The sequence below is a fragment of the Dendrobates tinctorius genome, unplaced genomic scaffold, assembly GCF_039654945.1.
Source record: "Dendrobates tinctorius isolate UK_male_01 unplaced genomic scaffold, ASM3965494v1 ptg000114l, whole genome shotgun sequence".
NCBI lineage: Eukaryota > Metazoa > Chordata > Amphibia > Anura > Dendrobatidae > Dendrobates > Dendrobates tinctorius.
In genome coordinates this window covers 2,475,669-2,490,297 of record NW_027361782.1, presented here as the reverse complement: position 1 = coordinate 2,490,297, position 14,629 = coordinate 2,475,669, and positions in this window count along the sequence as shown.

The following is a 14,629-nucleotide window of genomic DNA, read 5'->3' as shown; positions in this document are numbered from 1 at the left end:
TAGGTAGCAGGGGTACAGAGACTCCCGATAGGCGGAGGAGAAGGATGGAGGAAGGGTGGGAAGAGGCTGCATTACATTACCCCCTCACTGCACAGCCCCGCAGGCCGAAATGTACAGTCAGTGAGAGAGTCCAGGCTCCGCGCTTCTCCCACAGAGGAGAGGAATTGCTTCTGCTGCCGCGCCGCCCCCACACACGTGCCGCCTGGGGCGGACCGCCCCCCCCACGCTACGCCACTGCCTGTAGGTAACTCGCTCTCTTTTTTTTCAGCACACTGGTGCAGTGGCGTAGCGTGGGGGGGGGGGCGGTCCGCCCCAGGCGGCACATGTGTGGGGGCGGCGCGGCAGCAGAAGCAATTCCTCTCCTCTGTGGGAGAAGCGCGGAGCCTGGACTCTCTCACTGACTGTACATTTCGGCCTGCGGGGCTGTGCAGTGAGGGGGTAATGTAATGCAGCCTCTTCCCACCCTTCCTCCATCCTTCTCCTCCGCCTATCGGGAGTCTCTGTACCCCTGCTACCTAGCAGCTTCTCCCTCCTCTCCGCCTGGACCCTCAGTGAGCAGCGCTGCGCTGGGCAGAGGCAGTGCTGACGTCAGCCCCGCTGCACTGGAGGACTGTCATGGTGGGATGGTCGCGACTGCCAGGAATGTGATGCACACAAGGAGCCATGTTAGGAAGAGCCAAGCAGTGAGCTGGTGAGTGCGGGGCTGGGGTAAGGTGGTCTGCGGCTGCCCCCGGCGGCCCTGTGTGCAGGCAGCTGTCATCCTCATCACAGGCTGCGCTGGGTGTGTGTCTGCCTCCATTGTGTGCAGTTATGTGCCACCAACACCGCTGCCTGTGTCTCACCATGTGCAGCAGCGACAGGATCTGTGCATGCAGCCACACTGTGTGTGTGTGTATGTACACCTATGTGTGTGTGTGTGTATGTACACTTATGTGTGTGTGTGTATGTACACCTGTGTGTGTGTGTATGTATACACCTGTGTGTGTGTACACCTGTGTGTGTGTATGTCTGTGTGTGTATGTATACACCTGTGTGTGTGTGTACACCTGTGTGTGTGTGTGTATGTATACACCTGTGTGTGTGTGTACACCTGTGTGTGTGTGTACACCTGTGTGTATCCACCTGTGTGTGTATCCACCTTTGTGTGTGTACACCTGTGTGTGTGTGTCTGTGTGTACACCTGTGTGTGTGTATCCACCTATGTGTGTGTACACCTGTATTTGTGTATGCCTGTGTGTGTGTGTACGCCTGTGTGTGTGTCTGTGTATATACACCTATGTGTGTGTATGCCTGTGTGTGTGTGTACACCTGTGTGTGTGTGTGTGTATCCACCTATGTGTGTGTATGTACACCTATATGTGTGTGTGTACACCTGTTTGTGTGTATCCACCTATGTGTGTGTATGTACACCTATGTGTGTGTATCCACCTATGTGTGTGTATGTATACACCTGTGTGTGTGTGTACGCCTGTGTGTGTATCCACCTATGTGTGTGTACACCTGTATTTGTGTATGCCTGTGTGTGTGTGTACGCCTGTGTGTGTGTCTGTGTATATACACCTATGTGTGTGTGTATGCCTGTGTTTGTGTATGCCTGTGTGTGTGTGTGTGTACACCTGTGTGTGTGTGTGTGTGTGTGTGTGTACGCCCGTGTGTGTGTATCCACCTATGTGTGTGTATGTACACCTGTGTGTGTGTACACCTGTTTGTGTGTATCCACCTATGTGTGTGTATGTACACCTATGTGTGTGTATCCACCTATGTGTGTGTATGTATACACCTGTGTGTGTGTACGCCTGTGTGTGTATCCACCTATGTGTGTGTACACCTGTGTTTGTGTATGCCTGTGTGTGTCTGTGTGTGTGTATACACCTGTGTGTGTGTGTGTCTGTGTGTGTGTGTATATACACCTATGTGTGTGTGTATACACCTGTGTGTGTGTACGCCTGTGTGTGTGTGTGTCTGTGTATATACACCTATGTGTGTGTATGCCTGTGTGTGTGTGTCTGTGTGTGTGTGTATACACCTGTGTGTGTGTCTGTGTATATACACCTATGTGTGTGTGTATGCCTGTGTGTGTGTGTACACCTGTGTGTGTGTGTGTGTACGCCCGTGTGTGTGTATCCACCTATGTGTGTGTATGTACACCTATGTGTGTGTGTGTACACCTGTTTGTGTGTATCCACCTATGTGTGTGTATCCACCTATGTGTGTGTATGTATACACCTGTGTGTGTGTACGCCTGTGTGTGTATCCACCTATGTGTGTGTACACCTGTATTTGTGTATGCCTGTGTGTGTGTGTACGCCTGTGTGTGTGTCTGTGTATATACACCTATGTGTGTGTGTATGCCTGTGTGTGTGTACACCTGTGTGTGTGTGTGTACGCCCGTGTGTGTGTATCCACCTATGTGTGTGTATGTACACCTGTGTGTGTGTACACCTGTTTGTGTGTATCCACCTATGTGTGTGTATGTACACCTATGTGTGTGTATCCACCTATGTGTGTGTATGTATACACCTGTGTGTGTGTACGCCTGTGTGTGTATCCACCTATGTGTGTGTACACCTGTGTTTGTGTATGCCTGTGTGTGTCTGTGTGTGTGTATACACCTGTGTGTGTGTGTCTGTGTGTGTGTATATACACACCTATGTGTGTGTGTGTACGCCTGTGTGTGTGTCTGTGTGTGTGTGTGTGTGTGTATACACCTGTGTGTGTGTACGCCTGTGTGTGTGTGTGTCTGTGTATATACACCTATGTGTGTGTATGCCTGTGTGTGTGTGTCTGTGTGTGTGTGTATACACCTGTGTGTGTGTCTGTGTATATACACATATGTGTGTGTATGCCTGTGTTTGTGTATGCCTGTGTGTGTGTATACACCTGTGTGTGTATATACACCTATGAGTGTGTGTATGCCTGTGTTTGTGTATGCCTGTGTGTGTGTGTCTGTGTGTGTGTGTATACACCTGTGTGTGTGTGTGTGTATATACACCTATGTGTGTGTGTATGCCTGTGTGTGTGTGTCTGTGTGTGTGTATATATACACCTATGTGTGTGTGTATGCCTGTGTGTGTGTGTCTGTGTGTGTGTATACACCTGTGTGTGTACACTCTGCGCATGTGTCAGCACAGCAGCAGCTCTGCTTTCCTAGGTTTTCTGTCCCGTCCTGGCACCGTAGCAGCTGCAGAGGCTCCGCCCTATTGATGCTCCCGGGAGGAGGAAAGAATATGGCGGTGCTGCTGCCCCGGCTGGGAGCGAGAGGAAAAGGGTAGGACAGTACTGCACGGGGTGAGGTGGGATACTGGGGAGCATGGTATGGGGGCGATTTGTGGGAGAGGCTGCTGGGTGCACCGCGGCCATTACCGGAGAATGCACCACCAACATCTGTACGGGAGAAGCCACAGACAGCTGTCACATGCCACATAGACATCACACCACAGGTGTCCTAATACAATAATCATCCCCCATATAAGTGTTCTCGTACATCCCCCCATATATACGTGTCCTCGTACATCCCCCCCATATATACGTGTCCTCGTACATCCCCCATATCCATATATACGTGTCCTCGTACATCTCCCCCTATACGTGTCCTCGTACATCCCCCCATATACGTGTCCTCGTACATCTCCTCCCCATATATTTTCTGTTTTTTTCTGTCACATTATTAAAAATTATTATTAAAAAAAGCCATTAGGTCTTCATCCAGCATCATCAAGCTAGTACATACATATATATAGAGAGAGAGAACTGCAAGAAGATGAAAGTCTAGAAATGTAGAAATAATAACAGCAGAGTTAGTAGCAGACTAAAAATTAGATCTTTGAGTGTAGTGTGGGCTCTCCTGATGCTTCCGGATTATCATCGACCAAAGGGGCGGCAAATTTTTCGACCGCCCCGGGCGCCACAAACAGTTGCTACGCCACTGCACTGGTGTCAATATCTTGCCTAATATAACTCCTTTTGGATAAGAGATTTAAACCAGGCTTACTGTGCGCTGCTGAGACCAGGATAAAATCACCACTTGAGAAGTTTAACTATTTATTCCCAACGCGTTTCAAAGTGAAAAAACCACTTCTTCAGGGGATGACATATAGTGAATAGATACAGGGACTATAACTCCGATGGACAAATCAAAATGATTGATTGGTACATGATGAGGGAAGCGGACCTACAAAAAGAACACTCCAGCATTAATTCATGGGAATGAGTTCGTATCCCTGGAACAGAAACCAATTTCGACATTACAACATTTTTTAGAAAAAAGAGAGGAATAAATTAAAATTTAGGTTAGTAATTCAGTGAGAGCGCTCTAATAAAAAACAAAGCAAATATACTAAGAGTTCCTTCTAAAAATACTCAAAAAAATTGTTAAAAGAAAACTATATCTTAAAAAAGAGTAGTTATAAAAAAACCTCAGTAATTTTGTTAAGACCATTAGGTTTCAATGTGTTTAGTCTATAAATCCAAAAAATCTCCTTGCGATTTAATTGTCCCATTCTGTCGGGGTGATCACTGGGTATGTGCTCAATGGGGCTTATTTTTAACCCCTTATAGTTTTTTCCATGTTTAAGGCTGGTTTCACATTAGCGCTTTTTAAGCGCACGCACGGCTGGGGGTAGCTCCGCCCCCGAGCCGGCTCTCTGCCCGGCGTGCCCGCCCCTTGCTTGTAGCGCCGCCTCCTAGCGGACAGCGGCGCCTGCGATCGGCGCACCCTATCTTTAGCATAGGGTGCACAGATCGTGCGCAGGCCGTGCGCTAGTTGCGCTTTGACCTGCGCTGCGCACTTTTCGGATTTTGGCGCGCACGGCGCACCGTCAAAAGAGCGCAGCGCAGGTCAAAGCGCAACTAGCGCACGGCCTGCGCACGATCTGCGCACCTTATGCTAAAGATAGGGTGCGCCGATCGCAGGCGCCGCTGTCCGCTAGGAGGCGGCGCTACAAGCAAGGGGCGGGCACGCCGGGCAGAGAGCCGGCTCGGGGGCGGAGCTACCCCCGGCCGTGCGTGCGCTTAAAAAGTGCTAATGTGAAACCAGCCTAAGAGCAAAATGCCTAGAAAGACCGTGTTGCATAAAACCTATTTTTATATTATGTCTATGGGAATTAACCCTTCGATGTAAGGGCTGGGTTGTTCTTCCTACATATTGCTTTTTGCAATCACATTCAATTACGTATATCACAAATCCTGTAGTACAATTTAAAAAGCTTTTGGGAAAGGATTCTTTAGTGAAAGTGGATTCAAAAGTTTTTTCTTTATGGGAAATAATACCGCAACATAGGCAATTTCTTTTACCACATTTATATATCCCTACTATTGAATTGGATGGAGAGGAGGATGGTTTAATTCTAAGACGACTCGGAGCTACCAGATTTTTAATAGTAGGAGCTCTACGGAAAGTAATGCCGGGGTTCCTCGGAAGAATTCTACATAAAATCGGATCATTTAAAAGAACATGCCAATTCCGCATCAGAATTTCTCTAATTTTAATGTTCTGAGCACAGAATTGTGTGATAAAATTGCTTGTAAATCTTTTATTATCAGTTGTGGTCCTCTTGGGTCCATAAATTAGTGAATTCTGGGAAAGACTTTTGCTCGTATTATAGGCATCTTTAACCAATCCTTCGGGGTATTTCTTATCCATAAACCTATTTCTCAATATTTCAGCCTGGTTTTCAAAATCCCTCGTGTCAGTACAATTTTTTCTAATTCTTTTATATTGGTTAGCAGGTATATTTTTTAACCATTTATTGTAATGACCACTGCTAAAGGGTATATAGCTATTTTTATCAACATGTTTAAAAAAGGTTTTCGTTAAAATATGGTTGTTCTGAATAAATATGGTTATATCTAAAAAATTAATAGTAGAGGGATTATATATCGAGGAAAAAGACAAACCCCAAAGATTATTATTCATATCTGTAATAAATTCATCGATATCATTCTTGGAATTGTCCCAAATGAAGAATAGATCGTCTATGAATCTCTTATAGGTAATAATATTATTTTGGAATTTAGATTTAAAAATATAAAAATCCTCGAAAACCCCCATAAAAATATTTTTATATGTCATCCCCTGAAGAAGAAGTGGTTTTTTCACTTTGAAACGCGTTGGGAATAAATAGTTAAACTTCTCAAGTGGTGATTTTATCCTGGTCTCAGCAGCGCACAGTAAGCCTGGTTTAAATCTCTTATCCAAAAGGAGTTATATTGGCGGTCACATCTGTGAACCTTCGGGCGTGCAGCAGGCTGACATTGATTTACATGCTTTTATCCCCCCTGGAAAAGGTGAGTAGATTCCAATGAATTTATTCTAGTTTCCACCCAGATAAGACCCTATTGCGCTTTTTTCTTTCCTTAGTTTTATTCAATATCTTGCCTAAGACAATGCAAAAAAATTTAAATAGATGCCTGAAGTGGCACAATTTTGACCGCACTGATATGCGATCCGTGTGGCGGACAAACCCCAGTGTAAAATATTTGGCCTGTAGCTAACTATTTGTTTCAGCAAACTGTTGTCAATAACTTGCCTAAGACACTGAAAAAAAAATTAAATTGAGCCCTGAAATGGCACAATTTTTATCACACTGATATGCAATCCGTGTGGGGAACAAAGCACAGTTTAAAATAGCTGTTTTTTTTACCAATGTAATATGTAAAGGATCTGGCTGTATTCTGCAGTGCCAAGAAGCAAATGTAGCAGAAACAGTGTTCACTGGATTGCCTTTAAAGCAAATAATCAGGATTAAGATACAAAAAAAAAATATTCCTGGCCCCTGATACCTGGGGCCATGTCTATAAATATCTCTGAAAGGCATAAAAATCTGAAAATTTAAAAACTGAAAATCTAAAAATCTGTTCCCATTACAATGGAGCTGATCTCCTGTACTTGTAATGCCCATACAGTAAGTGTATGGGATGAAAAACATTTCCCCTGGGGGGTATGCAGCAACATACTTTCTAAAAAATTTTTTACGGGCATTGTTCTGCCCATTCATGTGCAGCAAGACATTTCTTAAGTGCTGTTCCAGGTATGCCATTAGATGTCATAGTTGCCCTTCTCTTTTTCTATTCATGGATGTAAAATCCTTTCCCTTTAATTGTTGTTCTGTGTAGAACCGCCCCTCCAGGTTTCCCAGGCTTGAATCATGTAGCCATTTTCCCTCGGATCTCTGAGCTACTCACATGTTTCCAGCTCTCTGCAAAATCACTGCTCCTATCAAGCGGATTCCAGTGAGGGTTTAATGCAGTTATGTGTTGTTTTATGTATCTGTGTTGGCTAGCCATAATGCAGCCCCCCATGATATTTGCAATGTATTTTCAGCTCTTTGTAATGCTCTTGCTCTGCATGTAGTTATATGCATTTCTGTTCATGGTAGTGCAATGCTAGCAGCCTAAGTTTGTTTAGATATCTCTTTTCACTGCATTGTGTGTTGTATTACTCAGCCTCTGTAATAATGCCTGCTACTGATAAAACAGCACTCTGTATCGTTGCTTTACTGTTATGATAGCACCTTGTATTATTGCTGTGTTGTTATCTGCCAGCACTGACATACTGCACTGTCTGTTTCTTTATAGTTTTTACCCAATTTCATCCACAATTGTGTTCACCAATCTCCTCCACTATATCATCCGATCTCATCCACTATATTATCCGTTATCATCCACCATTGTTGTTCTCCGTTACCAAGTTCATCATCATCCCAATAAACATATACTTAAGCACCCATACAGTCTTTTTACTGTGAGTGGATGAACGGTTTAGCCGTATGCTGGAATCCACAAAAATCATACGTGGAAGAAGGCAGAACAGGCATCATAAACACCCTTTAAAACAATAACGTGGGTGTTGCGTCACGGACCATGGTAACCCTGGTGATCTAGTGGTGATGGATGAAGAGACGTGGAGAGGGCCTCCTAAAAATCTGTTCCCATTACAAAGGAGCACATCTCCTATACTTGCAATGCCCATAAAGTAAGTGTATGGTCTGACAAACATTTCCCCCTGGGGGGTATACAGCAACATACAGTTGTGGCCAAAAGTATTGACACCCCTGCAATTCTGTCAGATAATACTCAGTTTCTTCCTGAAAATGATTGCAAACAAAAATTATTTGGTATTATTATCTTCGTTTAATTTGTCTTAAATGAAAAAACAGTGTTCCCCTGCCTTTGCTGGATTGGAGTTGTGTCTCTCTTGCCTGTACTCCTTGGTTTTCCAATGAACTGTGACCTCTGCGGCCACCGTTTTCAGAAGGGAATTTTTCTTAATAGTTCAGCAAGAAGGGCCCTCTGGTACTGCACCATTTTAGTACACCTGTCTGCCTATGGAATAAGACATATAAAGTTCTCCTTGTAGCGTGGGTCTAGAAGTGCCACCAACCAGTAATGACTGTCACCCAAAATTTGGAGAACATGAGGATCACAGGAAAGGCAGCATAACATAAACTCAGTCATGCGTGCCAGACTGCTAACAGGCAAGACTTCCGTGTCCTCACCAAGAGGATGACTGACCATGCTCTCCTCCTCCCTGTCCTAAGGCCATCCGCACTGACAGTTGTACAGTTGTGCTTGTAGTACCATCTATAGTGCATGGAACTAGCTCCTGTTCTTCCTCCTCCTTGCCTTCCTCATTGTCACCCAATCCACGCTGGGATGAGATGAGGCTGGTCTGTGTGTAATCACCCTTTATGGTTCCTTGCTCCATCTCATCATGCTCTGCCTGCAATGCATCCTCTTTGATTGTGAGCAGAGAGTGTTTCATAACACAGAGAAGTGAGATGGTGATGCTAACTGTGTCGTCGAGGAGAAGAAGGTCGGGGAGCTGTCGTCGTAATCCACGAATGCAACCAAATGAGGCTGAGTCCAATCACAAAAACAGGTGGGTGATCGTACCGCAGAAATGACAAAAAAAGAAGGCAAAATCCGGCTCTCCAACCCATAGGATAAAATATAAAAAAATCTTTATTGAGGCATGTCAAGCCATAGTTAAAACATGAGAAACACCTAAATTTTTCCTTCCTTTTTTAATTATGACGTCATCACCGCTTACCGTCTTGGTGGAATCCTCAAAGTTTTGGAGGATGGTACATATGTGTGACATCCAGGTCCAGTCCTGAGGTCTTATGAGTGGAGTCTGAACTGAATACCGATGGCCTTGCTGATGAAGGTAGTCAACAACTGCCCTCTTCTGCTCGCAAATCCTTTCCAACATCTGCAGTGTAGTTTTCCAACACGTGGGGACAACAGTTGGTGAGCCGGAAGCTGCAAATGTGGCTGAAGCACGGCAAGGGCGGCTGAAGCTGTAGCTGACTTTCTAAAATGGGCCCACATTCAGTGTACTTTGACAAGCAGATCCGGCAGGTCTGAATAGCTTTGAGAAACCATTGAACAACGAGGTTAAGCACTTGGGCCAGGCATGGTACGTGTGTGAGCTCGCCTTGCCTCAGAGCCGAGACCATGTTCCGGCCATTGTCACACATGACCATGCCTGGCTGTAGGTTCAGTGGTGTCAGCCACAGATTTTCCTGCTCTTTCAGTACTGTCCACAGCTTTTCAGCATTGTGCGGTTTGTCACCTAAGTATATTAGCTTCAGCACAGCCTGTTGCCGCTTGGCTGAGGCAGTGCAGCAGTGCTTCCAGCTTGTGACTGAAGTGTAAATTTTGGAGATGGAGGCTGAAGAGGAGGAGCAGTTGCTGTAGACTGTGGGGGCAACCTTGATTGACGTAGAGCCCACAATCCTGGTCATCGGAAGGACGTCATCTATCCCAAGGTGCGACTGGGTCTCGGCTTCCACTATTTTACCCGTGTGCCATCAGCAAGATGTACTGTGACTGCTCACAAGCACTTGTCCACGTGTCCGTGGTTAGGTGGACTTTCCCAGTAACTGCATTCTTGAGGGCACGGCTAATGTTGTGGGACACGTGCTTGTGTAATGCGGGGATGGCACGCTGGGAGAAATAGTGGCGGCTGGGGACTGAGTACCGAGGGACGGCCGCCACCATCAGGTTGCAGAAGGCTTCTATCTCCACGAGCCTAAAAGGCAACATTTAGATCACAAGCAGGCGAGAAATGTGTGAATTTATTAGTGTGGCCTGTGGGGCGTTGGATGCGTATTTGCGCTTGCATTCCAAAGACTAGGGTATGGACAATTGAACGCTGCGCTGGGATAAGGAGGTGGACGTGCTGGATGATGGTGCTAGTTGAGTGTGTGCATTGATAGGTGCAAGGCAGGAGACATCTTCGCATGCACCATGGACAGGGGATTGACTTGCATACACAACAGTGGAAGAAGTACTGTCACCCACAGACACTGTTCCTGGACTCTGAGGTTCGGTCCACAAAGTCGGGTGCTTTGCTGCCATGAGCCTGATCATGCTGGTGGTCCGGCAAAGTCTCCTGCTGCCTCCGAATATTTCAAGGAATATCCAGTTTATTATTAGACATAAAAACACAATGCATTTCGGCTATACAATGCCTACACCCTGATTGACCCTGGGCTCCAACATCGCCAGTTGCTGCTCAGAAGTGCCGTCTGCACAGTCAACATATGCTCCAGTGTTATTGGGGTTCAGAAATGTCATCTGATCCCCAGCTGTGTGTTCGGCACTTTCTCCTGCTCTGTCCACACTCACTCAACTACAGATTTTAAACTTAGGCCAATTAGGCCTCTGTCTCCACTTTGTTTGTAGTATTTTCCCTGGGTTCCAGCACCGACAGCTGTTTCCCGGCATTGTCTTTGGCACAGGTACTCTCTCTTGCCCAGCCTGGTTCCAGCACGCCTGCTGTTTCCGGGTAGTGTCAATGTCACTTAGCCACCAATACTTCCTGTCATGTTGCGGTCAGGTTAGCCGAGTCTATGGTGCCTGCAGTTTAGTGACTTCCTATGTGGGCTGCGGGATCTGGCAACAAAGGCTGGTTCCGTAGTGCCAAAAGAACAAGCACCTCCTGTAGGACTGTGGGTTTCAGTAACTGCGGCCGTCTCGCAGCCTTGCAACTTTGTTTTTCATGGGTACCTTCTGATACCCATCCGGGTTCCAGCACCATCAGCTGGTTCTCGGCAGTGCCTTTGGCTGAGGTGCCTCCTTCTCGGTATCTGAGTTCCAGCAACGTCTGCTGGTCCTTGGTAGTGCTTTCTAGCACAGGTACCTCCTGCTTAGTAACCGGGTTCCAGCACCGTCAGCTGGTCCTCGGTAGTGCCATTGGATCTTGTTCTTTCTGCTGACCCTCCGGGTTCCAGCATCGTCACCTGATTCTTGGCAGTGTCTTTGGCACGGGTACTCCCTCCTGCCCAGCCTGGTTCCAGCACGCCTGCTGTTTCCGGGTAGTGTCAACATCGCTTTGCCACCAATACGTTGTCCTGTCGTGTTGCGGTCGGGTTAGCCGAGTCTATATTGCCTGCAGTTTATGGGCTTCCTATGTGGGCTGCGGGATCTGGCAACAAAGGCTGGTTCCGTAGTGCCAATAGAACAAGCACCCCCTGTAGGACTGTGGTTTTCGGTAACTGCAGCCGGCTCACTGCCTTGCAACTTTGTTTTTCATGGGTACCTTCTGTTACCCATCCGGGTTCCAGCACCGTCAGCTGGTTCTCGGCAGTGCCTTTGGCTGAGGTGCCTCCTTCTCAGTATCCGAGTTACAGCAACGTCTGCTGGTTCTTGGTAGTGCTTTCTAGCACAGGTACCTCCTGCTTAGTAACCGGGTTCCATTGGCTCTTGTTCCTTCTGCTGCCCCTCCGGGTTCCAGCACCGTCAGCTGGTTCTCGGCAGTGCCTTTGGCTGAGGTGCCTCCTTCTCGGTATCCGAGTTCCAGCAACATCTGCTGGTCCTTGGTAGTGCTTTCTAGCACAGGTACCACCTGCTTAGTAACCAGGTTCCAGCACTGTCAGCTGGTCCTCGGTAGTGCCATTGGCTCTTGTTCCTTCTGCTGCCCCTCCGGGTTCCAGCTCTGTCAGCTGGTCCTCGCTAGTTCCATTGGCTCTTGCACCTTCTGCTACCCATTCGGGTTCCAGCACCATCAGCTGGTTCTCGGCAGTGCCTTTGGCTTAGGTGCCTCCTTCTCGGTATTCGAGTTCCAGCAACGCCTGCTGGTCCTTGGTAGTGCTTTCTAGCACAGGTACCTCCTGCTTAGTAACCGGGTTCCAGTACCATCAGCTGGTCCTCGGTAGTGCCATTGGCTTTTGTTACTTCTGCTACCCATCAGGGTTCCAGTACCGTCAACTGGTTCTCGGCAGTTCCTCAGCCTTCTTGTACCTTCTGCTACATTTCCAAGTTCAAGCTTTTGGAAATGGTTTTTGGTTATCACTCTGGATCTCCCTGACGACGACCCTGAAGACGACGACCCTGAAGACCACCCCGAAGAAGACAACGACCACGAAAACGATGACCCTGAAGACGACGACCCGGAAGACCACCCCGAAGAAGACCGAAAAGATGACCCTGAAGAAGATGACCAAGAGAACAAAGAACATGAAGACAACCACCAAGATACAGAACAAGAGACAGAAGACCAAGAAGCAGAAGACCAAGAAGCAGAAGAACAAAAAGCAGAAGAACTTTAAGCATAAGACTAAAAATCAGAGCCAAAGATATTATCTAAATTATAAGCAGAAGAAGACTAAGCAGTGTATGGGGGTGAGTCCGTTCCTTCTCATGGTGCCCCTGGAAAATGCCTGCTACTGCAGGCCAAATTGAACGCGGACAAATCCTGTTGTAAATCTTTTGTGACAGGCAGAACGGAAGGTGTAATCTTCAAACTTTTATAGATAACAACTACAGGAATGCCTGTCACAAATAAGACTATGATGAAGAAGAAGAATAGGAAGAAGATGAAGAAGTAGAATATGGAGAAGAATAATAGTTGAATAAGAAGAATATGTAGAATGTAAAAAAAAAGAATAATAGGAAGAAGGTGAAGAAGAAGAAGAAGATGAATAAGGTGAAGAAGTTGATGAAAAAGATGCTGCTGCTGCTGAGGATCATGAAGGAGAAAGTGTGGGAGAAGTAAAAAAGAAGGAGAAGAGCATGGAAGTAGTGAAACATACATATCTGACAAAATATAAGAAAGGTTAACATAGTCAATATCTTTGTAACTCCGAACGTCTTTAAAAAAAATATATATTCCTGCTATTCCATTTGATTGGGCTAAACCTCTATGCCTTTAATGTCTCCTCCACCTCCCCCAATACATTCTACATTATTATTAGTTGTTTTTCTTCATGTAGAATTAACCTACAAGGAAAGAAAGGGTTTATTTTAATTCCAATATTTCTGTCCCATTGACTTGCATTGGTTTCCAGTATTGGAATCGGCAATATCCGATACTTTTTGGGTATCGGTCCGATCCAATCCGATCCGATATTTCACGATATCGGGTGGTATCGCTCAACACTAGTGAGATCTCTAAATCCAAGTAGACTATTTTTTCTGCACTGATTGTGGACGTGAAGGAAATCCCCCATGTGTTTTGGTTCATTTCTCCTACCATCATATGGGCATGTTCTATGTCACCCCTCCAGATGAATATTAAGTCACCTATAAAACTTTTATACATTATTATGTTGTCTTTGTGTTTTTCTGAACTGAAGGGGGATAGGGACTCGAATAACCCCACAAAAAGAACCTTTTTTATCCCCCTATATAAATGTGTCTTTTAAAGATATATATGATTTTACCTGATGAAGGCTAATTTTATGTATAGCTGAAACACGTTGTGTTTTTATGTCTAATAATAAACTAGATATTCCTTGAAATGTTCGGAGTAGTTAATGAATCAGCTGGAAGCGCTCCTTGACAAACTGGAAATCCTTTTCTGCATCCTCCACCTCTTGTGAAATGTTCCCACCGTCGCCTTCGTGTGACCGTGAGTGCTCAAATATTTGGGCATCGCTATGACTCGCCCCCCAGAGGCCGTGGGGTACTCGGTGCCGGGCCCGTTGACTTCAATGAGAGATGTTACAGCAGCAGTGACCTGGTCCGTGGCCTCAGGCGGTCAATGTAAAAGGGGTAGAGTGATGGGGATAAAGTTGTTGAGATGATTCGTGACGCCACCTGTGGTTTCTGGTCAGTTTGACCAGCGCTGCAGGGTTGCTTCTCTGGCACAGATGGTGTGGTGCAGCAATGATGTTGAAGCTCCCCACAGGTGGAGCTGTAGTCCAAGGGTAGTGTAGATGAGGTTGGTAAGTGGGGAGATGGTGTAAAGAAGTAGAGGTAGCAGAGCCGGGTGCAAGGCGCAGGAATAAGTGGAGGAGACAGGGGCATGTAGTTCCCTTTTTGTTTTAACATGTTTTTAAATTTATATTGTTGTCAATAAAGCTTTTCCTGTTATTATTATATATACAGGTAACGGTGGTGTGCATTTTTATGTGGTCTTCTTTCCTTTTTTGTTGCATTAACTCCTCATGTGACCATTTGCACCCCCGACATTAATTATTTTATTGAGTATTTGCAGTGCGCCCTTACATTCTTTTTCCAGGGGCATGTAGTTCCAAGGCTTTACTCACAGTCTGGTCACACAGATGCCCGCTTCGGTGCCGTGTCCTCCAGGTCAGGGGCTCGGCCAACTCCCAGGCAAGGTAAAGTACACTCTTCCAGCACTCCTCCAACATATGCCTTCTCTGAATGTCTCCACACTAGC